Genomic DNA, 24,683 nt, shown 5'->3' with positions numbered 1-24,683 from the left:
ATAATGGGCTGACTTTTACTTTCAAAGGTATTGCAGCAGTTTCAAGGCCTTTTACAGCCTTTTGTTGTTTAAAAAGTGGGTAAAATCCTAGAATGTGTTTTTCAGTAGACTTCACTGCTTGGTTTTACTCATTTGAATCATGTGGATCCTGATGGTGGCATCTTGCTGTTGTCATTTTCCAGCAAAACACTTGCCCCACTGTATCCTGCATTGTCTCATGGACTGACAGGACAGGAACTGGGGTAGCCTTCCATTTATGGTGCTTGGCAGCAGATCTAAGGTCTTCTTTGAGTTTCTGGTTGTTCAAATGGGTGTAATTTCTGATTTTTATATGTTTCCCTCATCTTCGTTGCTTGATTTTGCTCATGAGAAAGTGTTACTCAAAGTTGTTGAGTGTCACTCATAATTACACTGAAATTATAAAAATATCAAACATAATCAACATGAAACCTTGGCAGCTATGTATACCAGGGTCATGTTTACTGGGCTTAATGCCAGGACCCAAAGGTGTGGAAAAGTAAATTTTGCCATGTTCTGTGTCCCTACGCCTCATCCATCATATGTTATGTGTGCATGACCAATATGCATATGTTATTCCCCATGTCCGATTAATGACGCAATTCCAGTTGTGTCCACCTCTAGTATGTTAGTTTCCAGTCCTCGTGAATACTACGAATATCAGGCCTATGTAAAGTTATGTTGCCACGTTTCTCAGTGTGCACGTTATTTCATTATAAAGTCCCCGTTTCCAGGCCTCAAAAGGGCCCGGACATCAGATTCAGCTCCTGTCTCCTGAAAGCCTCGCTGAGGAGCGATACAGCCCCCACCTGTATCCTCGACCCTTCACTTACTTCCTGCCTCGCAGTGCCCGGTGCAGCTTGGCTCTGCCTCTGAGTCTGCCAAGAGTATGTTATGATTCCAGCTATCAGTTCAGTCCTCCTCTTCTGCATTCCTAAGCTACTGAACTGCATCAATAGTTTCCGTCATTGTCTAGCCTTCTCGTCTCCACGTTAGAGAAATACTGTATTAATGGTCATTTAATATTCTTCATCACGCACTACATGTAGAATAATGCATGGTCCAGTCTTAGAACCAAGTTAGCTTTTCCCCTCATGACTTCTAGTTTATATCAACATGTTCCCTAAACATTAGATACCAGATAGGGTTTAGGTACATGTCGCTCCGACCCTCCAGACTCTAGTCTCTGCTCCTAGCACAGAGTTCGTAGCCCCCAGCTTCTCCTAGTAACACGTCATTACCAGTTTTCGCGCACCATTAGGTTAGAGGTCCCGGCTCCTTAGGTAGCCCCCTCCAATGTTTCCGCCCATTCATGACATATTCTGTTACGTTTGCATCACATGTCTATGTATACTCCCAGTTACACCTCTTTTTACTGTTATCTTTCGCGACTTTATATACCACAAAGGGGATAAATACTGGGCAGATTCATAGATCTAGCCCACACACTCAGACATCCTTTGCACAAACTGGACCCTGTTGCCTTACAGCTGCCTTAAGTACACAGCTCCCAGAAAGGCCCACTAATATTGAAGCAGATAATAAATCATTCCTGGGGAGGGTCGCTCAAGCACTGGATAACTGCATCCGGGTCCAAACTGACTCTCCCCAAATGTGCCCGGGCTAATGCCTGGTTTGAGGAGTCATTAACTTCAGGTAGGAAGTACTGTAAGGTCCTAGAACGGGCATGGAGACGGCCCTACAACCTTTTCACAGTATAGAACTGCGATCGAAGCATATTATAAACTGGTCCGCAAGACTAGGGCCATACATTATGCCAACAAGATCACTACTAGTAGAAACCCCACCAAAACTATTTTTACACTCTTGAAGGATATGGAAACAATGTTTATGCAAAAATATACATTTTATTTCAATAAAAAACATAATTCATATGTTTTTTATTGAAATAAAATGTATATTTTTGCATAAACATTGTTTCCTTCTGGTGAGTGTTCCCCGAGCTAAATGTTGATAGTTGATTGAGTGATGCAGACTGAGTGAGATAGGTCTCTGAATTCCGTTTGGATCTGAGATTACTTGATCTCCCATAGGGAAAACATTTTTCTTTACTTGATTGTAAACAACATAGCCGGAATACCTTCCCTCCGGAACACCTCACTGAGAACTTTCATGGTAGATTCAGTGGTAATATTTTTCATAAAAGCCACCTCCACCCATCTTGAAGTAGAATCCACTAAAACCAAAGCAAAAGTTCACAATCATGCAACTCATTGAAGGGACTAATAAAATCCATACACACTTTTTGCCAAACACCTTCCAAACCAATGATATGTTGTGAAGAAACCAGTTTATCAATGAATTCTCGTAACCTTTTTTCCGATTCTTTACAACTAACACAATTTTCTACCCATGCCTTGACCTGATTATCCATCCCAGGCCACCAAAACTTTTCTTTTAAGCGCCTACCAGTCAATGTTTGGCATAAATGGCCCTCAATTGGTAGCTCCTACTAATGCCACTAACACTGGAATAAATCAAGAATTCTGTGACAGACTGGCCAGTTTCTTCCAAGAGAAGGTGGTAAACATCTATAATATGTTTGTGGCTAACAGAGCAGTGCATCCTCATGACAAGCTCACAACTGAAGGTTGTGAGAATAATAACAAGACTTTCTTCATTTGAGACCCCCTCAGATGATGAACTGGGAGACATAACTCTGCTAATCAAATCAGGCTCACCATATGATCCCTGTCCGCCTAACATAATGCACCAAATACCTGCCCAGTTGGCCAGTTACCTGGGCCAAATTTTAAACAAAGTATTCACAAGTGGGACTTTCCCGGTCCAATGGAAACATACTTCAATTCTCCCACTTCTGAAAAAAGATAATCTGGACGTTGCAGAGCAGTGTAACTATAGGCCAATCTTGAGAAACCCCTTTGCGGCTAAAGTGGCAGAGAAAATTATGAATAAGCAAATCTCAGAATATATAGAAGCAAACTCACTGTTGGATGATTCGCAACATGGTTTTAGGAAAAATTATAGCACTGAATCTGCTTTAATCACAGCCACGGAGGAAATACGTGAAATCCTCGATGGAGGAGGGAGGAGGGACAGCACTGTTGGTTATGCTTAACCTTTCGGAGGCATTTGATACGGTTAGCCATGAGATTCTGGTGGACCAGCTCCAAGACTTAGGGATATAAAAAGCACTGTATTAAATCTACTAAAATCATTCCTATCAAATTGACAGCAAAATGTGGCAACGGGGAAGTTTGTCTCCAACCAGTTCTCCTTACCATGTGGAGTGCCACAGGGATCAGCGCTTAGCCCTACACTTTTTAATCTTTATGTTACGCCATTGATATCACTTATAAAAAACGCTGGTTTTTCCCTCTCCTCTTATGCTGATGTCACCCAAATAGTGGTTTCTCTGACTAATAGGGAAAACAGTCCTGGATGCTCATTCTGCACTTGCATGTGAGAGGTGAGTGAGTGGATGGATAGACATTGTCTGAAACTGAATGCCTCAAAGACCGATGTCATCATCTTTGACAACAAACCCTCCCTCTGGACACCAGACTGGTGGCCGCCGGAGCTAGATACCCTACCCACACCCTCAACCAAGGTAAAGAACCTAGGGATTATAATGGATGGGGAACTTAAATTTAAAGAACAAGTCAACAAAATGACAGCGGCATCCTTCTGCTCTATAGGGTTGATTAAAAAGATCAAAAAATATATCCTGTCTGTACTGCTAAAAGTAGTAACCTTAGCAATGGTCCTTACACGAATTGACTATTGTAATGGTCTTTATCTTTCACTTGCTACGGGTCTCGTTAACAGACTTCAGATCTTACAGAACGCGGCAGCCCGCCTCACCTTTAAAATCCCAAAACACGAATCAGCAATGGAAGGAATAAGAAACTGCATTGGCTGCCTGTCAGACAGAGATGCAAATCCAAGGCCCTCTGCTTGGCGTTTAAATCCTTGCATGGACTGGGATAAGACCAGTTAAAAAACAAACTGAGATGGTACACGCCATCAAGAACGCTACGTTCAGTTCTGGTGAAAAACATGACGGTCCCTCCAGCAAAGAAGGCCACATGGGGAAGTTTCTATAGGACCACAGCAATGCTCTGGAACCAACTACCTATTGCAATGAAAAAAGCACCCTCATTGATAAGGTTCAGAAAGGGTCTAAAAGCCTGGCTATTTGTGGAAGCCAGATAATTCTAGCATCTTTTTAGTTCTCGCCCTCAGCAGAAATTCCCCACCTCTGTTGCACCAGTTCTTAGCTTTCTATAGCGCCAAGACGACTTAGGCATGAGCTGTGCTCTACAAGTATCATGTACATAACATTACATTACATCATCAATAACTTTATTTCGGTCAACAAGGACCATAAAAGTGCAGATAAAATACATACATTACACATAGATTAAAAAAAATAGCATATATACAGCAAAAAATGTAACATCTAAAATCAAACTCTGCTGTTAGTCTTCCCACTGTAGGGTACCATAACCTATTGCCTCTTCAGGCAATAGGTTATGGTGCCTAAAGAGGCAATAGGTTATGGTGCCTAAAGTGATGGACCAACTCTGCCCTGGATAACCGTGGGCAGGTTACTTCAGGAGTATCCCAAAGCTTGGATAAACCGATCTTAGTGCTGACTGCCTTAATAAGTGAGAGCCACAGGGTTTTCTTTGTTCTCAACGTAGCCCAGACCTCCAAAAATTCTTTTTTATAGGAGGCTTGTTCGGGCACTGACCATAATCTCCTCCAATACACCAAAGGCCGTAATGCTACTTCCTCCTCTGCGGGGACTAGCCCCATATCCATGCGTAGGGGCACACGCGGTGTACTGACTGGAAGACCCAATAAATTCCTCATGAAGGTATGTTCTACCTTCATGAGGTTGGATGAGCTTTGATGTCCCCAAAGTTCCGCCCAGTACATAGAAGCCGCTCTCGCCTGTAGTTTATACATTGCGATAACCGGGGCCGCTGGCTTAAATTCAGATATTCTGTGCACTTTTGAGATCCCCCCGCCACTTGAGATAACCTAAGAGCCACCTTCGCTGACTGGGTACTCCAGTCAAAATGTTCAGTTAGGGTGATGCCTTGGTACTCAAAGGTCTTTACTCGCTCCAATGAGATTCCATTCAGGAGTGGATTAGGACGAGTCTGCCTTGGGGGATTAAAATCATAAATTTAGTCTTATCTAAATTTATCTCTAGCCCTCTCATTACACAAAAGGCAGCAAAACCATCCAAGGTTCGTTGGATGCCCGTTGATATTTTGGACAGCAACAAAGTGTCGTCCGCAAACATCAACGCGGGCACCCGACCTGAGACTAGCCTGGGGGCATCGTTATCCTTTACTCCAAGTAGGTGGTCTATAAGCCAATTTATGTAAAGACAAAATAAGGTGGGGGCCAGGACGCATCCCTGGCGCACCCCCTTTTTCACTGGGAAGCAGGCTGACAGTTCTCTATGTTTCTGACACCTAACTTGAGCATAGTTATCAGTATGGATTCTAATTAACACATCCAATAAGTAAGTTGGTAGGCCCAAATCAAGCAAAACACTTCACTGCTTGTCCCTCGGCACTAAATCAAATGCTGACCACAGGTCAACAAAGATGAGGTAGAGGCTGCCACCCTCCACACTCACCGTTTTCCAGAACAATACCTGGAGTCTGAATATCTTGTTGAGGGTCGAAGTACCCAGCCTGCAGGGTACTCAAGATCTCATTTTCCTCTATCCACCCCTGTACTCTGTCCAAGATGATCCTACCCATCAGTTTTTGGGTGATGTCTATCAAACTGATAGGCCTATAGTTAGACGGCAGTAGGGGACAACCTTTGTTGTGAATAGGTACTATCTCCGCACCACGCCAGGTGTCTGGGGAATCCATTCCCTATACTATTGCATTAAAGAGAACACCCAGGTATGGTGCCCATATTTTCGGTTCAGACCGAAATAAATCCCCCGGAAGCTTATCCAGGCCAGGCGCCTTGTTGGGTAAGAGTTTGCCTATTGCGGCTTCAACCTCACTTGACATAATGTCCCAGGGCCCCTCCATTCGATACTCATGGAGGGGTCCTGGGGTAGCAATCGAGGAGCCCTCTTCACCGGAATATGCGTATAGAGCTCCAAAATGTGCCTCCCAGACAGCAGCTGCTATATTGGGTTCAAACGCCGATCTACCCTCTCTCGCCCCCGAGCTGACAATCGACCAAAAGGATTTAGAGTCCTTGCACGTGAGTGCTATTCTAAGATCCTCCCATCTATTTGCTTCCCCTTCTTTCTTTTCCCTTTTAATAACCTGGTTGTACTTAAGCCGGCATTGCTTAATGCTTGGCTTATCCTTTGCTTTTACAGCGGTTAACAGGTCTTTTTTTGCTTTCCGACATTTGGCATTATACCAGGGATGAGTTATGACTGGACTTGCCTTTTTGTTTCCTTCAGGGTAGAACACATCACACAATTTAACAACCAGTTGTTCATGGATTTCCAAAGGCCTATTCACTGATTCTGGATGCGTGTCCTTATGGGACAAAGTTGTCAAAACTGTTTACTGCAAAGGAATATTTATGGCACCTAATTTGATAACCCCCATAACCAGAAAATTACAACTTGCAGATAACAGCAGTGACCCCAAACTCACCACAGCCCCACAACACCAATGACGGCAATTTCTTAAATACATCAAGAAAATGCACAAGCACTGTGATCTCGGGAATATAAAATTGCGTAATACGTAGGGTGAACAAACATAACCTTGTAAGGGCCAGCTCCTATAGAGAACCTGTATTATTATTTTTCAGTGCTAACGGCTGAGATTAATCAGAATAAATGAGGTTCTGGCCAAAGCAAATAGTATGACTGAAGTTTCGATGCTACAATGAAGGTGGCTATGCAGGTTGCATAACTAACATTTCCCCATTTAGGAAATACTTTGTCAGACTCTGGACTAGCAAGATACCCCTCATGGAATCGGTGACAAGTCCTTGCTGAGCTCCAGGTCAAGAGGAAACTATCCACTCATTCATCATGATAACCCTGTCAAAATGCCAAACGTGAAAGTACTACAAAGATAAGATAAAAGTAGAAAAAGACACGAAGGGATGTGTTGACGAGCAGAGGAGAACAAGACAGTTTTAACTGTGTCAAGAGGGCATTTTGCTGGGAAAGGTTTGCTTAAAAATAATCAACCATTTGATAGCATCCCTTTATAACTGACCTTACTTCCATACATTCAATAGTATCCCTTCTTTGTCACTGAAACGCGATGGAGTGAGGACTAAACAGATCTGTCCAAGGAAGCCCTGTTAAATGAATATCCATTTTTTTAAAACTTACTATTCAACACAAGCATTTGCCTTTCCAGTTCCCACAGCCCTCCCTCACCCTCAATCCCCTTATCTTGAATTTCCATTTACAATAACTCATGGGCCAGATAAGACCACCTGAAAGAGTCATCACAATCATGGGCAGAATGTACTGGATGTACCTACGCAGGTAAGAAGATGGAGCATTGCCCCGGTAATGCAGGGCGGAATCGGGCCGTTGCACGAATAGAAAAAGTTAGTTCGCTTGATACTTTTTTGGGAAAAACAAAATGTGCCCGAGTCTGTGACTTGAACTCACGTTAACGCATAGGGGGGGAATGTGTTCACGTTCTCAGCTAAACCATGCAAAGATGCCTTTATGTCGCTTCTATAATCACTAAATGCACCGCTTTCTCAGTGCCCTTCACATCAAATCACCCAACCAAATACGCGCATGTGCTCTGTTTACAAATGTAAAGACCAGTCTTGTTGCTTACCTCATCACGTTTTAGATTATTTGTAGTATTACATTAACAGCGCAGCATCACATGGTCACATGACAGACGTATGCCTAGTTAGTTGCTAAGGACGTCGATCACGTTCATCACGTGGACACCGTGCAACGTACTAATGACACTTCCTGAGCGACTCTAACGTCACTTCCAGGGCGACGTGGTCATCTTTCCGGGGGCGGATATTTATTGTCCTTAACCAATTGTTGGCTTTCGGCGAGCAAAGCCACCGAACCGCTGCTGGCGCCGCCCCCCACAGAGCGCAGGCGGAGCTTGGAGCAGGAGGTAGCGCGCGAAACCGCTGGAAAAAGCACGGCAGCCTTTGCCTGCGCTGCGCGGGAGCTCCGACTTAACCCTCTTAACCCCCCAGGCGAACGAACAAAGCGGGAGGCCTGGAGATCCGTTTCGGGGTGGACCGAGGGGCTGGGACCGGCATGACTGACGCAGCCTGCGTGTTACCTGCAAGTCGTCCTCTCCGACAGGGAGAACAAAACTCAATACAATTCTTCCTGATGTGGTAGGGCTGCGATCAGTCCTCGTTGCACCCCGATCATATCGGTTGTGCATCGAAGACCGCACTGATTGCAGGCCGTGCAGTGCCAGGGAGTGTTACTGATCCCGCAGTTCTAGGATCTTGGAGCAGTTGACGAGATCAGTGGAGCTGGATTGGATTGACTGGCTTCCCAGGTCAGTACCAGGCATTATAGGGTGTATGGGCATTAGAAACGATGGGGTCTTTGTCTTCAGGCGGAGTGGTGTATTTTCTGTGCACGTGTGAGGGCCTTTCCTGCCGGTTCATTGTTCTGGGCAGCATCGGATCAGAGCCCCGTTTTCAGTGAAATATATTGTTATCATTCGTTTTTGTTTTGAGATTTGGACAAGGCCAGAAGCTGTTACATTATTCTGTGTGTTTTTTTTTTTTTACGAGGCAGTTTTGGGCCCGTTTGTTCAAGTAATCGTTTAGGAATATATTAGACAACTATAGAATGGAATGCTTTTCGTTTTTGCTGTTTTTAGTTTTTGTTCGAAAGAGAAAATATATGGCATTTTGCCAAGTTTTTTTGTCATCATTTTAAGGTGTTGTCTACAGGCACTTTTTTGCTGTCAGAGTAAGCCCTCTTGGTCTGTTATTCCATGGCTGTCGGTTTCCCTTTAAAAAATATATATGTATTTGTTGGAAGAGTTAAAAGAAATACATATAAAATACATTTATTTCGGCAAGAAGGCCATAGAATCTTAGAAACATTTCAAATAGATACATAATAGATAGCATAAATACCCCATAGGCAATAAATTAAATACTAAGCCATGCATATTACATTACATATCTTCACACGTTGCAGCGTTTTGCCAAAAGATTGATCTCGCAATCAATACAAGAATGGATATCCTTTATCTTTGCAAAAGGTTCATTTTTATATCCAACAAATAACCTAAAATTGCAGTCTGAGTGTTTATGGATTGGGGTAATTCTAAAATGCAAAGACAGTTTAAATCTATCTCATTACGAAATGATCGAATACACGGACAACTCCAGATTATATGGGTCCATGTCCTCCCCCTCTTGGTTACATCGGAAACAATTTGCTGAGATCTCTGGGTTTATTTTGTGTAAAATGAAAATCATTTTTTGCATACATTAAGGGCAATATCAATATTATCTATAACCAGCCACGTGTTTCACACTTTCTCATGTACTATTGTAGTTTTTTCAAATCTCAAAAAAGAAACCCACCCACTAATGTTTTTAGTTTTCAGTTCCAGCAATTCCTCACTCTAAGCTTGCTTGTATTCTGCCTACATCAAAGTCCCTTATATAACTGCCGATTAATATACAGGACCACAGCAGAATATTCTTATGGAGCCTAATCCCGGGTTCTATATCGTCCCATACCTTCAATCAGGGCACAAGTCCCAAAATAAGAGGGGGTGGGGGGGCACTCACTGGAAGTGACGTCACAAAAGGTGCCGAGCTCCTCGTCCCAGAGAGGCCAAAGAGTGAAGTCCAGCTATTTGGCGGGGGGCTGTGCCCCCCCCCCCCCGTAAAATAAGTGGTACCTTGACTCGAGCCCTGTCTTCAATGACTCCATTTAGGAAATCTGATATTAAACTAATACCATTATTTTCCCATTTTAAGGCAGCATTCTTTTCTAAAAGGGGTCCTCCCCCCCCCCCCTCTGTAAACATCTGTTAAATGAGACGCACCGTTAATTATTGGAATTGCTCAATGTTGGGATATCTGTGCCTTCTGTTTATACACCACTGTAAAGTCTTATATCAAACTTTTTGGGGACTTTTGGTAATGTGTAATAAATCCGTAATATCCTACTATTCTCAATGTGATTCCTTTCTACCACCAATGGAATGTTCATTGGAGCAGCTGTCAGAATATTGGTGTTCTGCCTAGGTAGTGACAGTTGGATGGGCTGAGCACCTAGAAGGAAGCTCCTGGTGGGGTCTTATAGGAGAGGTGTGGCGCCGCGGCCAGGGCGACTGACGCTGGAATCTGGGGATCAGGGTTCGATCCTCTGCTCCGGCGGCAGGTTAGCCCAGCACCATGTGACTCTGGGCAATAGCTTGCTTAATCTTCCCGACGGCCCCCCAGCGCCTAGAGACCCTAACGGGTGATTGTGCGCTATACAAATGTGGATTATTATTATTATTGAGCTTGTACTTGTCATAATCTAACTGCTCAATAAATCTACTTGGGAACTACCTACTAGCGTGGACACAATTACTACATTATTTTGGCGACGATACCAAGAAAGAACCTACGATTTCCACCTCAAAAGGAAAACTAGATGTGTCTGGGAACCTCAAGTTATCTGCACTGCTATAACCAACTGTCAAGAAATCAGCCCCACCAGTGACCTCTGCACCGGTCGCCCTCATCATCAGCCTTCAAGTTAGTTCCTGTGCTGTGCTCCCTGTGAGAGTAAGCAAGACACTCTAAGACCTGCCACCGGTCGCCCACAACGGCCTGCCAGTTATCCAAGCGTCTGGTGAGTCTATTCTCTGACTGTAGCTGTACCCTGTGAGATTAAGCCCTTCTAGCAACAAGCTTTTACTCTTGATAATACCTCACAGCGTTTTTCAACATAAGTGGAATATTTGTAAAATAAACGGTCGAATGTCTAAGGAATGAGCAACTGAGTGGAAATGAAACTGTCTATGGTTTACAAAACAGCCCTCGAGCAAACATGCAAAGAATGAGTGACTAAGTGGGAAGATTATTGACTGTCCGTTAATACAATGCTCCTGCTTTTAGTAACTGATATTAAGAAGTCACGATTGAAAGAAAGAAAACTCCATTGCTGACACATTTTTTGAGTAACTGCTTATTGATTTCTTTTGACAAGCGCTACGATACTCTGCAACTTCAAATTGGTCTCAAAAGATGTTAAAAGAAGTTACCAGCGATGTTATTATCGAATTGTTTATTGAAGTTCATGCCATCTGCTTAAACTTTGTGAAAGATAACATCGGAGGTGCTCGTGATATTGATTTATGGAGGCATAGAAACCCTGTAAGCTTTTCAGGGTCTGCTGTTAAATTTTTTAAACTCTGACATGTGGAAACATTTTAAATTGAAGAGTAAACCTCCGGTGAAAGGCTCAAATGGAAAACGATGACCAGCTTTGAGTTTTTATTATTTTGGCATGTCTATGGATTTTCATGAGGGTAAACCTTCATTAAAGCTCTTTGTGCAATGGCAGTTTAACTGGCCTGTCATATTCAAACAATCACGAGCTGCGCACACGCTCACAGCACATGGATGCTTACCTCATGCTTGTTCTTCCTTCAAAGCCTCCCTCTCTTCGTGTGTGACGTCTTGTGTTATCGTCACTGCAGCTCTCCTGAGTTTTGGTGCAGATTTATGCGGAGAACCATCCTGCCGTGTGACGTTTTGCTTGTCATTTCTTCTGTGGTTTTCAACAATGTCGCCTGCCTCAACGTTAATTGGAATGTTTCCTCAGGCGATCTCATCTGTTTTCTTTCCAGTTAGAAGTCAATGCGTTACAGCGGACAGTGCTGTCATAAATCCTTTTAAAGGTACTATCCTCGTCCTTCTTAGAAATGCCGGAACCTTTAAAATTTTCTCTGTTCTGGAATATGAGAATCAAACCCTCAGAGACTCGTTTTTAGGTCGAGCAGACGTACTCTCAATGCGTGAGCATTGAGGTGTCTGCTTCAGACCTATTGCGAGCCGTATTTAGTTTTGAGGACACCAATCTGACACGCGCTTTTCGTTTGCAGTTTTCACCGCGTGAGCGCGCGTCTGAGCAGCGCATGCGCAGAGTAACTCACAGGCCCTCGCATGCAACACAGACACAGCCAGCCCCCACCCCTCTGCACGCATACACACGCCGGCGCCCTCCACCCCCCCCTGCCGCCCCCTCTCCCCCCCCCCACACCGTCCCCCTTACAATTAAGCCTTACTCACCGCATCGCCGCCACTCCGTCCTGTCTTCTGCAGCCATTGCGGGTCATCAACTCCGTGGGCGCGGGCTTCGCGGAAAACGGAAGTCCCGCCCCACGACAGGCGTGACGCTCCCGAACTTCCGTTTTCGGGCTGCGCACGCTCGCAGCTTGTTTTAATTGCAGTGTGAAAGTATTATACGAGACGAAAACTACAAGTAAGAAAACGTTAAGGATAAAACTGGATTGAAGGGCTTCTCCGGTGCCCCGGTTTTTTTCCACAGCTGTTACTTTAAGAGCGCAGCCCTGCTCCACCCACTTCCACATGACACACCCCCTTACTGGCCACTGTACACCAAAACAGGTCTACTCCAAGGCCAGGTTTGCCACCATTTCCCTTCCCCTCATCTAACCTGAGCCTTAGTAACCCGACGTGCGCGGGGCACTCTCACCCTCCGCACCGCAAACGGCCCTCAGGGGTCGGTTCCTAGGCTCCCACTCACTTTTAAATCCTGCGATGCCTTTTACTAACTGCCAATCCTTTCTGGGCATTGCTCACCGCGTGCTCCGATCTCGCGCTCTGTCTCCCCATCCCATTCACCCGGCTTCTCTTCCTTCCTCTCTCACTTGGCCTGTCGACCTTTCTCTGCTTGCATTCGTTCACCCTTTCTCCACATCATGGTGCTGCCACCACTTCCCCAATGAGTTTTGAACGATTCTGGCTACATGTAAGCAAGGTACCAAACGGACAGTCTCTCCTCTCTGGCCTTGGTCGGTGGTCTTATTGCTGGTTTATGTACCTGTGAGTTTCTGAACTCTGCACATCGCCTGCACCTCCCCCACTACAGAGCGCGTCTCACGGCCGTGCTTTCACTTTCACGGCCGCGAGGGAATGTCTCTTTCATGGCCAATGCTTGTTTTTCTAGCTCCTCTTGCGGCGAACCAACAAGCTCACTCAAAATGCCCAGAATGTTTACTTGTTGCTGGGAAGACATATTGGCGGGTGAAAACACCCCTGAAGCTGTGATGTGTGCGTGCCTGGATATCTCTTTGCCAGTTAGACGTTTCATTCATAAAGGTTCAGAATATTAATGCTCTATTAAGTCCGTGTGCGCGATGAGTGCATATCTTCAGATGTTGTATCGGGCACAAACAGCCAGCATTGCTGAGCCGCTGACAGACTGCAGACTTTTTGCCCTGAAAACCTCCCTACGGCTCTAGGATCGACACATTCCACCCCTAAACCCATAGTTGTGTTTTTCCCCTCTTTCCCAATGGCTCTCCCCCGCAAATCACACACTGCTTTACACCACAGTTCGAGGTCACGCCTACAAACTTCCACATCATGCCTCCCAGGGTGTCTGAAGCACTTCGATGCCATCAAACAAGCGCTTTTCTGACTGCACTCCCGTTACTTACAGCACTACGAAATACAGCCTCTCTGTGGCACGCGCTATAATTATTATTCAACTAGAAAAGCCCAGCATCCACCCTCTGTCTCTTGCTTTTGTGTTCACCCCTCCTCACCCCCATCTCCACTCTGTCTGTCTGCTTCTCGCTCGTCGATTCTCTTCCTTTCACGCTCTCACACTCATACTCCCCTTCTTCCCAGTCTCTCCACCCCTCCCCTCCTCACCGATATCCACCCACCCATCCATCCCCGCCAGCTCTTTCTTCCTCCACGAACAGTAAAAATATGCCAGCAAAAAGTACCGGTATAGAAAAAGAGGGAAATTCTCAAAATACCTCTATAAATAGGGAAGGAAATTAAAATTACATTACGTTATTCTTTAGAAATATTGCAGGGGCCACAGCTCCCACCAGGACGCATAGTCTCTCTCTCTCTCTCTCCTCTCGCTTTCTTTCTCTCTGTCCCTCCTGCTCTCTTTCTCTCTCTCTCTCCCCCTCTCTCGCCCTCTCTCTCACTCTTTCCCTTTCTATCTCTCTCTCTTTCTCTCCCTCCATCTCTCTCTTTATATCTCCTCCCTCTCTTTCTGTCTCTCCCCCTCTTTCTCTCTCTCCTGCTCTCTTTCCCCCTCCTTCTCTTTCCCTCCCTCCCTCTATACCTCTCCTCTCTCTCCCCCTCTTTTTTTCTCTCTCTATCTCTGCTCCCTCTCTCTCCCTTTCTCCTTTCTCTCTCATCTGTTGATCGTCCTCCCCCACACACAATCCCCAAACACATCCCCACACACACACACACAACCCCACACAAAACCCCCCACACAAAACCCCACACACACACCCCCTACACACACAACCCCCCCACACACACACAACCAACCACACACATACAGCCCCCACACACACACACCCACACACACCCCCACACACCACACACACAACCCCCCCACACACACAACCATCTATCTATATATCTATTGCCCTCACTCTATCTATCTATCGCCCTCACTCTATCGCCCTCAGTCTATCTATCGCCCTCAGTCTATCTATCGCCCTCAGTCTATCTATCGCCCTCAGTCTATCTATCGCCCTCAGTCTATCTATCGCCCTCAGTCTATCTATCGCCCTCACTCTATCTATCGCCCTCACTCTATCTGTCGCCCTCACTCTATCTGTCGCCCTCACTCTATCTATCGCCCTCGCTCTATCTATCTTATTGCCCTCGCTCTATCGCCCTCACTCTATATCTCCATCTATCGCCCTCACTCGATCTATCAACATCACTCTATCTATCAATCGATCGCAATCACTCTATCTATCGCACTCAGTCTATCTATCTATCTGTCTATCGCCCTCGCTCTATCTATCGCCCTCGCTCTATCTATCGCCCTCGCTCTATCTATCGCCCTCGCTCTATCTATCGCCCTCGCTCTATCTATCGCCCTCGCTCTATCTATCGCCCTCGCTCTATCTATCGCCCTCGCTCTATCTATCGCCCTCGCTCTATCTATCGCCCTCGCTCTATCTATCGCCCTCGCTCTATCTATCGCCCTCACTCTATCTATCTATCTATTGCATCCTCACAGCATCACTCCGCACCAACACAGAATCACTCACAGCACCACAACATCACTCAGGGGTACCACAACATCACTCAGGGGTACCACAACATCACTCAGGGGTACCACAACATCACTCAGGGGTACCACAACATCACTATGCGCTACCACAGCATCACTGAACGCCACAGCATCACTCGTCACCACCACATTACTCAGTGCCACCACAGCATCAATCTGTGCAACCATTCAACAACTGGTTCAAATATGTTCTCTTAATGTTTCAAGCTTTATTAAAAATGTCACAAAAAGATGTTAATATTTCACTTCTGCTCTTGGATTTTAGTCACAATAAAATACAATGAACATAATCTTCACAAAAGTTATTTACAAAAGTTAAAGCTATTGCCATTATAAATTACAATAACTTTATTTAAGTATTAATTTTTTTTTTTTTAAAAGCCATTGTTATTTATAATATCAATACATCTAAGTCACGTAAATACAACACATATTGCATTACAAATGCTATAGGTGTCACATTTGCGAAAGTTAAAACTATTGGCATTGTAAATGACAAAGCTATTCATTTTGCTATTTTCAAAACCAACACATAAATAAAATATTTGTCATTTACAATATCAACAGCTCAAACTTTCCTAATGCGAGACCTATTGCATTGCAAATGCTTGTTTTTTTTCTTCCTCGATTTGGTGTGTACGAATAACAGTTGTTTAACCCCTTTAAAGCGTTGTAAATAGACCTCCCCAGTGCTGCGCTGTCCATTGGAACTAGTGCTGAATGGACGTCCAACGGTCGTGCGCAGCACTGGGGAGGTAGTGGCCGTGACGACCGTTGGCCGACGGCAGCAATTAAGGGGTTAAAGAAATTGTTTTGACAAATTGGCTTTCAATCCTCAATCTTTAGCACTGTACTGCCATCTAGTGACATGTTTCTTAATTGAATAGGATTTATTCCTACTGCTCTTTATGTTATATTTATATCGACCTATGTTTTTTAAGGCAATTCTGTACCTACGAGCTTCAAATCCAAATGCCACATTGTTATACCATATTTAACGTTTAATTTTAGTGCATTGTTCAGTGGGAAATATCATTCACTGTTTGCTCTGTTATATGCTTTTCACGTAACTCACATGCTTGCCATGCATTATTTTGCCCACTCTCATGTACTTACACTTTGTCCTTGTAGTGTTCTTTCATAGTGTACATTGATTTACATGTCATTTTGAGACGGCAAGTTGTTATTAATTGCTAAGGGTCCCCGTCTGTCCCTTTCGTTTCAGTTTGCACACACAGACCTCGTAAAATTTTGTTTCTGTGTTGCGTAGGGTTTTAGTCCCTTTAGTACTGTAGTGCACATCAGTTGTCCATACACAAACCTCACTAGCTTTAGTTTGTCTGTATTTCGTATAGGGTTATACTCCCTTTAGATTATAACTGTGCACATCTAGTATCTATACACAGATCTCATTAAATTTTGTTTTTCTGTGTTTTGCTAAGGATATTAGTCCTTTTTAGTTTCTAACAGCACCACAATAGTTGTCCTCACATGGACCCCACATAAATTTTGTAGGTGCGTATTTTATTATGCTAGGGATACTGTCCATTGACATTATCGTTATGGGTTCCTACTCATACTTAAATTTAGTATTTTACTTCCTTTTTAGGAGTTGTATTAGGGTGCAATTCCCTTTGTGTAACATGGGTTCCCACCCATACTATGTCTTTTCAATCCAGTTTGAAGGAATTTATGAAAAGTTTAAAGTCTTTTATATCTCTTATCATGAGTTTTACTCATACTTGCTAGTTAATTAGCATTTTATAATGTGCACAACGTGGTTTTTCCACACAGTTTCGTCTTTATACTTACAACGCCAGTAAGTTCTGTTTCTAATATGGTGCACAACGTTTTTTTTAAGAGATTTGTCTTATTTTCATATTTAGCTTATGTTTTATTTATATTTTAGTGCTTTCATACATTTATAGCTAAATATGTTCTGTTTTCATTGTATTTTGATTAATTTTTCTCGCACTATTACCTTTGCATTACTGATTTGTATTTTGTTTAAGGTTAATGGTGTTTAGATGAGGTTTCTCCCTAATTGTTCCTCATCTTCTTTTCTGTTTTATTCTTCCTCTTCTACTTTTCTGTGTTCTGTAGTTTCCATTCTTCAATCTTCATTCATTCCTGTTCTGGCCAGTAGGTGTGTTTTGGAGATGTCTTTATGCGTTCTTCTATACTTTTCTGCTGTTGTGTAAGAAGAGGAGATGGTATATATGTTTGGTTCCATTCTTCTATTCCTATTTCTGGATTTTTCTTTGGTTCCTTTGTTCTATTTATATTTCTTGATTTCTCTTGCTGATACGAGTTCCTTTATTTCTCTTGCTGCTTTACCTTGCGGATGTTCTCTTTTCACTGTTACTTTCCTTCTTGTGCTAATTTTGCTTGCTTTTATTTCCCTGGTTCTGATTTACTGTTTCAAGCTTTTGTTTTCTGTATAAGAAAAGGGGATATGTAATATCCTACTATTCTCAATGTGATGCCTTTCTACCACCAATGGAATGTTCATTGGAGCAGCTGTCAGAATATTGGTGTTCTGCCTAGGTAGTGACAGTTGGATGGGCTGAGCACCTAGAAGGAAGCTCCTGGTGGGGTCTCTTATTGAGCTTGTACTTGTCATAATCTAACTGCTCAATAAATCTACTTGAGAACTACCTACTAGCGTGGACACAATTACTACATTATCGTTATCATATTCTTGAAAATATATTTCTAGAAACAATTATCATGCTGATAGCTATTCAATGACTTGGTGAGTCTTAAAGCACTGTCTGCAAAATCTGGAGATTTAAAGGAATCGCGTCTGTCAGATTCGATCGGACAGTGGTGTATTTTGATAACGAGGCTGGATTCTTTTTTGCTTCATATTAGATTTGTGTTAAGTCCCTGCTTTGTTTTCTTGTTGATTTGTGGCACATTGTCACAGGTATACTGATTCACAGGGTCAACACTGATGGGCTGTGAGTAGCAGTCAAAAGACTTTGCTGAAATGTCACCAAGTTTTTGATAAGTGCCTTTTGGTAATGTCCTTTGTAGAATTTCTCATTGCGTTTGCAGTGATGGTCATTCAACATCTCAACGCCTAACTCTCAGGAGCTTGGCTGTTCTTGTGAAGTAAGTAATACCTGCTTCTATCCGAAGGGCCTCTTGTTTCAAATAATTTTTGCAGAGATTCCCGATTCTTCTGGAACCACTCCAAACCTGTGAAGTATGTCATTGTGGGTCAAACAGTTCCGTAGATTGCAAACAGTTTTCTCCTCATAGGCATTGACGTAATCCTCTGAAGCGGGTGAAAATCCAGCCAGTTGGTTGATGTTTTTCTGGTGAGTTGAAAGATCTCTTGTGGACTGTACCAAAAACGTAAAGTGGGCTTAGATAGAGCCAGACGATTGCTTACCTTTAGTTGACTGACTTGGTACTCTCATTTTCTTGTTTCTTATTTGAGGGTTTTCCTTCCACTCCTCATGTTTGTCCCTCCCTTGGAGCATTGTCTCTTTCCCACTCCTTGATTGGATGACTCGTACCTTTCTGCTGCGCACATTCAGGGAGCTATGTGCTCGGCGAGACCTATAGTTCGAGAGGAGATTTTAGAAGGGGGCTCGAAGCCCGGACCCTCATTTCCATTAGCTTGCGTCACCGTGGCCTGCCATTGGAAATGTTTTTTTTTTTTGTCGCGGCCCATTCGGACAAGCACGTCTGCTTTACGGCTGTCGTGAAGTACTTACTTGTCTTTGGGGGGGGGGGGATCATCTGTTTCTATTTAGCTTGGCTGTAGCGCGGCCTTGCTGATTAGAAACAGATGCCCTCTCTCCCCTAAAGATAAGAAAGTGTAAGTGGTAGAAGGATGACTCCCTTGTATTTGTCATCTGTTTTGTTCGCTGCTTCTCTCTATATGCCGCTTTCTTTCACTCTCACTAAGGCACCCAGACTTTCCATAGCTGTGCATGGTTCTAGAAGACGTCCCAGCGCCTTCTAAGCACTCACTCATCAGCCTGCCTGCTGACGCTTTAGCCGTCCCATCATACCCTGGATAACAGAACAGTTATTTTCTTTAAATAGTTGCCTGCCGGGCAGCCTCAGGACCTTCATGCAGCTGTTACAGGAGCTTGTGCCCGGAGCCAGTCAGCCTAGGTCGAACCTGCCTCTGGGGCTTATTGGAAGTGTAATTGCATCTGTATAGCTCTTTTACACATCACCGTGAAGGAGGGGTGATTCATTTTCCCTTTTTGATTCCCACTGATGTGGAATGGCCTCTCGCGGCCACCTAACATCTCCGCCCCATACCGCCATGTTGAAACACAAACAGCAGCTCATTCAGTTCCCGTTTTTTTTCATTTGCTTTCTGGTGCTGGTTATTATATTTTGAGCTTCATACATACTTGACTACGAGTCCCAGATTGCAAAGGGAATGGACTGGATGAGTGAGACATGCTGAAGTCTCCTTTCTTTCCTTGACTAGCTAAAATGTTGTGAACTGGAGCACAGCGTGTTCCTCTGGAAACGCGGGTCTGTGTCTGTTTCGTTATTTGTGGTCCTGTTACAGTTTTATTGGATGTGGCAGTATTCAGGGTTCAGTGGCCCGGCGTCCCTGCACCTGCTGCACCAAAGGAGGAAAAGCCCCTGCGCCTAACACCTACTTTTTCTCGATCTCTCTCTGTCTCTTGCCCCTTCGCCTCTCGCGCTCTCTGGCGTTCCCGTTTGTCTCCGTTGGTGGTTGGATTGTAAAGCGCCAGCCTAGCTGTCTGGCTGGCTTCGCAGCATCCAGAGTCTCTTTCTTGATATTTTCCTTTCGGTCTGTTGGTTGTTTATTTCTCTCTAGCTCACGTTACCTACAAAACCCCCTTTTCACCACACGTCTTTTTTCCCCTTTGTGTTTTTGGGGTTTATTCACTGCGCAGCCCTGGCCTCAGAAGACTGTGACTCTGTTTACGCTCAATGCGGGGCCACATGCCATTTCCCTGCTGGTTACCAATGAAGTGCGTGCATTTACGAAAGTGAGCACATAAAAAATCACAATTAGGTAATAGCAGGGGAGTCAAACGTTTGTGAAAGGATTCAGAAGCAATTAGTGGATTCTCGCATCCGCTGCGGTCATCTATGTTGACGTCGGGGTCAGAGCTTCACATCCCAGCCTTTAATCCTCCTGAAGTCGATACAATAACTAAAGATCGGGTAACGGAAGGTTAAAGAGAGGCAGACAGACGTGCAGCATGCTTTTATTGGCAGACATATCTCCTAAATCCCCTTGTAGTGTTACCCGAGTAGCAATCTGTGGGTCTCTATTAAACCTTTTTATAATTGCGTCATTGAGGTGTTGCACCTCTCAGACTCAGCACGAAATGTTTTTAGTATCGCCACACAATTTGTTTTTAGTTAAGTCTCGTACTGAAAGCTTCAAATTTGTTTAGTTTTAAATATTTTACGGTATTTACCAGCTTACTTCAAATAGCAGCAACTTTCTAAACTTTTTATCTAGAAGATAAAGCTACAGTACGTTGCGTCTCGTGCAAAACCTCTCCTAAGTTTTAAACAAATGCACTCGCCAAACCCATCACCAAAGGAAACAAAATCCTAAAGCGTTCAGCTCCTGATCTAATTGGGCAGTAATATTAATCTCGCACCTAAATCTACAGTTAAGGTAATCTTAAAACCTATATCTGCAGACATAGAAATCTCACACCTATCTAAAGTAATGGTAACCGCACACCAATAGCTGCATTAACAATAATCTCACCCCTATATCTGCAATAATGGTGATCTCACGCCTGTATCTACAGTAAGCTCACACCTACCCAAACTAATATTAATCACACACCTATATCTGCAGTAATACTGATCTCACACCTAGATATGCAGTAATAATAATTTCAGACCTATATCTGCAGTTATAATCTCTCACCTATCCAGATGTAATATTAACATCACACCTATAGCTGTAGTCACATAAATCTCTCACCTAGAACTGCAATAATAGCAATCTCACACCTGCAGTGATTGAAATCTTACACCTATCTAAACAAATAATTCACACACCTATATCTTCAGAAATACTAATCTGCCATCTGTATATGCAATGATAATAAATCATACTTATCTGCAGTGATTGTAATCTCCACTCAAAGTCCTTATTAAAAAATAAGTAGGTATTAACCGTTTTTATGCATTAGATTAATTTGATAAAAAAATTGATAAAAGACAATAACATTTACAATACAAAACTCACACTAGTACGAATGCTATGCAGTAGATTTCGCAATTGCAACAAACTGAGCTATTGCCGTTTTGCATTACACCATTTGATTAATGCTTCATAAAGGTGGGGGGGGGGTAACATTTTCAATTCCAATAGCTCAAAATAATGTAATTGCGAGACCTATTGCATTGTAAATGCTTGTTCTTTTAGTTCTCTGTGAGACTTTGTTTCCTTGCACTCTCCCTCACATACTGTCTTCCTTTAATATCTTCCCACCCTGTGTGCACAGTGTTGCTCCCCCTCCTTGTCCATATGTTCCCACCCAATCCCATAATGTTTTGATATTGTCTCGATTATCCTGCCCTTACTCCCCAGCCAGTCACCGTCCCTTCCCCCGGCGACTTCTCAACCTCCCAGCCATTTCTTTATTGCTCAATATCCCTCCCCTAGTTGTCAAACTTTTTTTAAAATTTTTTTTAATTTATTTTTTACGTTTACAATTTTTGGAGGGCCTTGCAGCATCCATTTTGTGCCTGGCCTATGTTTGTGAAATTTGTTTTATATATGACATCCCATTAAAAAAAAAAATATATTTTATATTGAACCTGCCAGCCTGGAACAGTACATTTAACAGAAAAATAGCAGCTGTGTCATACCAGTATAAAATGCATGACTTACACGTGTGCATGCAGTGTCCTGCTATAGGAGCGTACATAATTGTTGATGCACACAGACACATACATCATCACAGTGGGTAGTCATAGCATCACAACCTGCAGGTACAAGTCATTGTACCTTTTTTTTTCTTTTTTTGTGGGATGCTGGTATAACGTCGGATACAGGCCTTTTTTATGCACATGCGTTGGTTGGCACAAAACACTGACAAAGCAAATAGGTTCACATACTAGTAAAATTCTGATCAGGTGGCTATCTTCCGAATAAAGGATGTGGTGATTAGATGTTGCCGCCACCATCCTAGCCGTTCTTCAGTCCTAACTCTATTGATGCAGAGGATGAGTTGAGTTTATACCGTTCGGTTTCAGTTGTTCTTTTATTATTTACTATTTTTTTAATCCTGTGTAGTATAGTTTGGCCTTACAATTTGGTTTAATGGTGATCCGTAGGTGGGGCCCAGGACATCAAAGGCACTACAAAGGTAAGCATTTGAAAGATGTTTGGGTGATGGATGAGTTGTGCACTCGTCTGAAGGACATAAGGTGCTTAAGGATGTTGGGTTTTGGGAAGCATTAATCTGGCTGTATTAAAAAGTGGAAATTCTTTATTGTTGGCAGCTAAAAAGTATAAATATTAATTTGTTGCTCTAATTATTTATGGGTATTGGATGTATTTCTGAGTGGGTTGGAAATTGTCCCAGGTTTTAGGTGACAGTAAATCTCTAAAGTGGTGTAGGAAGTCTCCTTTCTGCCAGAAATCCATGGTTAAAGTAGGGATTCCTCTCTGGGTGAAGGGTTTGCCCAGATAAGTCAAGAAAAGGATCGGACTGTATGACGTAAATTGGTGACTGGTTCTTGGATGATGCATGAATTGGCAGTTAAGATGACACATTTGTTCAGTTTAATTTTTTTAAATCTAAATAATGGGGTAATTCTAAGAGTGTCTCGGCTTTACACAGTTCCCTAATACAAAAAATGAGTTTGTTTTTAGATCCAATTATGGAGCAAACAAGCTGGTTCTGTACAGACGACAGTAATTGTGTATTGCAGAAAATCTCTGTATTGATATAGGGAAACATTTTAAATTGCCTCAAGAGAAAGAGGTACATTTTGGAAAAGAACTGTAAAAAGCATGATGTGTAGACCATACCAACAATAATTAAAATGGTACCTAAAGTGTATTTATTCTCATTTTTCCTGAAAGTTTAGCAAATGGCTTTTTTTCCTCAGTATTCAGCTCCTCCCCCAGCCCCCTTGAATTTGCGACTTCAAACAAAAGAACCAAACAAAAGAACCATAAATTAAGATAGTATGTAGGAACTGGTGCAGAACCACTGATTTCCATCAGTCTCTCCCAATTCCAGTGGCCTGCTAAGAGTGGGATGTTAATCAGCAACCTGGGAGTACTGATTAGTGAGGTATCGGTGCTCCTGAGTACCAGATTGCAATTGTTGACATCCTGCATGTGCCCTTGGTGTTTATTTACCCTGTTACACGTCTCAATTCAGAGGAAACTAATTGTGATATCCAAAGTTTCTTCAGGTGATCCTTGAGTGGCATGGCCTTTTTTTAGTGCAGTTCAAATGTTTGTTCTACACGTGAGCAAAAGCTGCAGAAAGGCAAGATGAGAGCTACCTTTTTTTGTGGTTTAGTGTAATTCAGGTAGCTTTTTAGGTTCCGCACTGCGAAGCGATCGTCGCTGCGAAACTCTATTGTAATCGTTTCTGCTTTCAAGGAGACAGGAGACAAGTGATGTGCACGCGTAACCCTGCGAACTGGGATCAGGTCGCGCGCGCTTCCTGTCTCCCATGGCTCCTTGGCAGCACGCACACACACAGACACCCCCCGCCGCCGCGCATACACGCACACACAGATAGAGAAGCCGCCGCGCATACACACACGCATGCACACACACGCACATAGAGAACCCCGCCGCTGCCGTGCACACACACATAGAGAACCCGCCGCGCATACACACACACATAGAGCAGCCGCGCATACACGCATGCAGACACACGCATACATACAGGCCCCCCTCCCGGCGCTTACACACACACACACATCCCCTACCTCGGCTCGGCGTGTCTTCTCATCACAGCTTGCGCAGGGACAGCCAACGTGCACACGCACGGCGACGGCGTCTCCTGCGCTACAACAGTGCTTTCGGTTTCGCGCCCTAGCCATGTATTTTATTGTTGGCTGTCACTGCTTGGAGGCACTATTGGGTGTCAAGTTCAGTGATGCTCTTCTGTGACACACGCTGGACACGGAGGTGGCAAACAGCCACCTCTGGTACTCGAGGCCGCTCCAGCTAAGGTCTGCTAATCCCCTCCTCTGTTACCAGAAGCAGCATAATCTGGGCTCAGAAGCCACGGGTCCAGCAGTGGAGGAGTGTAATGTGAGATTCAAATAATAGATGTAGGACTTTAAGCTTCTAAGCTGGGGCTGGAAAGGCCTAAGTCTTGTAATGGACGCTTAAAGTGGCCTTTAAATGATCCCTTCGCTGGAGGAGGTGCAGCGA

At 43.6% G+C, this 24,683-nt stretch overlaps 2 protein-coding genes across 8 annotated transcripts in view; one reads left to right on the top strand and one right to left on the bottom strand.

The window, feature by feature from the left end:
* Positions 1-7,946, bottom strand: part of INO80E (INO80 complex subunit E) — a 275,519-nt gene extending 267,573 nt beyond the window's left edge. For both annotated transcript variants that reach the window (XM_078652431.1, XM_078652432.1), the window contains exon 1: positions 7,818-7,946. The gene's annotated coding sequence lies outside the window, so the exon portion shown is untranslated. The remainder of the gene's footprint in view (positions 1-7,817) is intronic.
* Positions 7,947-7,983: 37 nt separating this feature from the next.
* LOC144768620 (uncharacterized) overlaps positions 7,984-24,683 on the top strand; it is a 154,024-nt gene continuing 137,324 nt past the window's right edge. For 3 of the 6 annotated variants that reach the window (XM_078652426.1, XM_078652424.1, XM_078652423.1), the window contains exon 1: positions 7,984-8,519. The gene's annotated coding sequence lies outside the window, so the exon portion shown is untranslated. The remainder of the gene's footprint in view (positions 8,520-24,683) is intronic. The other 3 variants (XM_078652430.1, XM_078652425.1, XM_078652428.1) reach the window with 1 other exon arrangement.

Source organism: Lissotriton helveticus, chromosome 7 (assembly GCF_964261635.1).
Source record: "Lissotriton helveticus chromosome 7, aLisHel1.1, whole genome shotgun sequence".
Classification (NCBI taxonomy): Eukaryota; Metazoa; Chordata; class Amphibia; order Caudata; family Salamandridae; genus Lissotriton; species Lissotriton helveticus.
The sequence above is the reverse complement of the archived record's forward strand: the minus strand, read 5'-3'. Positions and strand labels throughout refer to the sequence as shown.